Source organism: Helianthus annuus, chromosome 3, assembly GCF_002127325.2.
Source record: "Helianthus annuus cultivar XRQ/B chromosome 3, HanXRQr2.0-SUNRISE, whole genome shotgun sequence".
NCBI lineage: Eukaryota > Viridiplantae > Streptophyta > Magnoliopsida > Asterales > Asteraceae > Helianthus > Helianthus annuus.
Window position 1 is genome coordinate 1,638,676 of NC_035435.2, and position 3,907 is coordinate 1,642,582.

General features: G+C 33.4%; 1 long non-coding RNA gene across 2 annotated transcripts; it reads right to left on the bottom strand.

Moving 5' to 3' along the window:
* Nucleotides 1-807: 807 nt before the first annotated feature.
* Nucleotides 808-3,637, bottom strand: LOC110927468. 2 transcript variants are annotated; one of them, XR_002585646.2, is made up of 3 exons: nt 3,246-3,637; nt 2,290-2,373; nt 808-1,074 (listed from the first exon to the last, which is right to left on the bottom strand). It is a non-coding gene; the product is annotated as an uncharacterized LOC110927468 (long non-coding RNA). The 2 variants fall into 2 exon arrangements; XR_002585645.2 differs by having other exon boundaries at nt 2,290-2,378.
* Between the last annotated feature and the right edge of the window lie 270 nt (nt 3,638-3,907).

The following is a 3,907-nucleotide window of genomic DNA, read 5'->3' on the forward strand; positions in this document are numbered from 1 at the left end:
AAACCCTAGAACACCGTAATATGATAAATTTAACCTATTACAAAATGTTGATGAAATTTGAGGGTTAGGGTTTCAAATTTTGCAGGCGATTGGAGGATATGAAGCGTGAAAGTAGTGAAGTCAGCCAAAGTGCTCCCCCATATCAAACTCATTGTTGAAATCGGCCAAAGTGCTCCCTTACTTAGTGTTATATTTCTTTTGTATACTGATAATTGATAATATACATACAAAGGACACATATATACTTATAGAATAGACTCACTCGAGGACTAAGTTATGTTACACATTTGTTAACAATGCTTGTTTCTAAACATTTTACCCATTCCCGGGCTTCTAAATCATTAGCGTTTCGCTCCCATACCATGATTTGCGCAAGCAATAATATACTTGATTTCAATGAATCAAGCATGTACTTTTAATCAAATTCAACAAAAAATCATTTTTCTAAACTTTTGTCCCATATTCAAGGGCTCTTTTACATCAGATATTGCGTGTCCGTTTCTCGGCTTACGCATTCATAGTACTCATTCATTACATGACATTCAAGTCACTTCCAACATTACCGTTTTAAAACATAGTTTGACCCATTTGGTTATCGAGTGGTTTCCATCACTTCAATGGCATACCAAACATGTATATTTTTGCTATAAACTACATCAATCACATTCTAACTATTTGTTTTGACCTGTTTGGTTATCGAGTGAATTCCATCACTTCATTGACATACCAAACACAACTATTTTCGCTATGTCAACATTAAACATATCTATGACTAGGCTTGTCTACATAAATGTGTTACGCACAAAATTTCATCTTCCTAAATGTGATATTATCATACTATAATTTAACAAAAATCGGGCATGACCCGTCCATAAAACGAGCATACCCCTGTTTTAAACATAAACAAAACTAGATACAATTCTAGAATTCGTTCAACAAGATACTACTAAAAAAAACCAATACAACAAATTTTGGATCAAAAACATTTGAACAAGCTAGCGGAAGCATTTGGTATGGCATAACATGAACTCACGCTCGCTCCGATTCTCCAAGTCACCAAAATTGAGGATTTACCTACATTCAACAACAAAGCTTTAAAAAGTTAGTCGTTATACTTGTTTGCTTATAAAACCGTCATTTTAATTCCATTCATGTACGTACTCTCATTTCTCTTACGCATTCGATTACCCAATTAAATGGGTATGACATAAATTCTCATACAACTAACCCGTTAGTAGGTGGTGACTACCAAACATAAAATATTGTATAAACTAAAACGTCCATAGCATATTGTAACCGCTTAAGTTACTTCAACCCGATTATCCTTCCAACACTCAATCGTTTCATTACTATATCAACACTTCGAAAGTCCGACATTCATAAACCTGCACTTTCAAACATACTCAATAATAACTTGGTTAGCAAACCCGTAATCTCCACATATTCAAGTACTACATCTTCATAAAAAGGTCGCCAACCATTTATATGCATCTAATTAACTACAACACTATGTACGCCTTTCGCATAATTATGTACATACATATATATATATATATATATATATATATATATATATATATATATATATATATATATATATATATATATATATATATCTTCTATACACATCACGCATACTTGTTTATACGACTTAAACTCACCATGACTCCAATTATTCATACCTACATACCATCCTATTCACTTAACTTAAATTAACACACCTCCCTAGTCATGCATATGACCATCCGATAATAGACTTACTCATAAACAAGTTCCATCCATTCGCATGTATAACCCATTCGGTCAAAATCTTATAAAAGGAAACCGTCCAAACCCCCAGGGGACGTAAATTACGGCCTACCCAGTAAAATACGGCCCAAAATACGGCCTAAAATATGGCTTGCATGCTGTTTACGGCCTCAAACATGATGCTGATGCAGGGGAGGCCGTAAATTCCGGCCTGGGGCGTAATTTACGGCACCTGTGTCTTTGTTTCGTCCGTTTACGCTAAAACTTGCGTAACTTTCAAACCGTTTACCCGTTTAACCTCCCGTTTCTTCCTACATGATTGTAAATTAACCTTCTATCATGTGAACTTGAAATCCAACATCCGAGCTAAAGAATTTCTGAACTTATACGTGTTCGGCTTATTATTCATCTACGAATTATTCGACCCGTTCATGCATTTATCAAAATAATCTATTGATTTGACCTCAACTTCATATGAACTTAACAATTAAACATTATATTACTTAAACAAACCAAGAAGTGATTATGGAAATCACTTACCTTATGCATCCATATTCGCTCTCGTTTCCTCATGTCCTCATGACCCGTTAGCCCTTTATGCTTCCATCCATCTCGACATGAGCCCTATACTTTTATTTCGTTGCATCCAAATTCTTGTTAGCATACAAAATTATACATATGAACGATCATATCAATTTACATTTCACATTCGGCTTCATTAACATTTCAACTAGCATATGGTACTACCTTCTAATGCGTGTTTCTTACTAAATCATTTCATCAAACTAACAACATCATTCAAGTTGAATTAATTTAGTACTATTCTTGAACCCAACATTATCCTTACTAGAAAATCCACATATCATACAATGACACCACTTTCACCCCTCGATCACAACTACATAATCAACTAAATGCATTAGGAGTGCCATATCTTTATGCATAGAGTACAAGTTCATTATACTAACAATCAACTTTTTCCACATGATTTCTATTTTAAATACACATTTCGTGTTAGTTTGATAACAAATATATTATTATTTCCCTCTATACTTATTTACCCACAATTTGCATACAATTTTTACATATTGTTGTCATTTAGACATTTCATCAAACACTTGGTGTGCATACACCATTTAATGCACAATGTACAACTATTTCATGCTTAATCTTCAAAGTTCTTACTTCCAATCATCAACACAACCAAAACATTAAACTAGCTTCATACCATATTCCGCCTAACTTGCAAGAGTTCATCTTATACAACATAATCAATCAAATTTACACATGATTTGAACATGGGTGATTCACCCATGTTACTACCTTAACTATCAATGGTGGTTTCAACTTTAATCATCAAAATTACTTAAAATCCTTCATAATTCAAGTCCTGTTTGATGCTTCTAACACATATTCATGAGTAATTTCACACAATTTCATGGATTAAACATAAACCTACTTTATACAAGATCATAAAATCCGAAATTACAACTTACCACATGTTTCATATTGCTTTTTGATGTAGAATCTCTACACATGCAAGAGAATTAAGGCTGGATTTTGCTTCAATTCTTCAACATTTCATCATCATGAGAAACCCTTCTTGGCCCTTGGCTTGCATCGACACCAACATCAGACTTATGTCTGATGTTTGTGATCTTCCACTACTTAACCAAACTTTAATTAAAATGTACAAGTTCAACCCTTGTAGTTTTGATAATTTATTTATTTCCTTCTTGTAACTAACATAGAAAAACAAACTAGGTTAACTAATCCTAGTTAAGTTATTTCACACATAATTCTAGTAAATGCCTTATTTATCAACTATTAGATTTTGGGGCATTACAGTTATTTATCCTCACTTGTTTTATTGAGTTTTCATTTTTGGGGCGTTACAAAATGTAAAGAGACGACATGTCGCGTACCTTTCAAAGCTTATCCTTCAAGCGTGCGTCTGCTCCGGCTTGTCCGTTTGATGTTTCAATTACCTTACCTATAAAGTTCAACCAACGTATTTAGAACTCACTTCACTTCATTTTACGCGTAATTTGCCATATTATTCAATTACACATTTCTTTCAAAATTTCAACATATTAGTGTTCGTTTAGACATTCTAACAAACACCTTTTAGGCATGATTTTCATACTTTCATCAATTT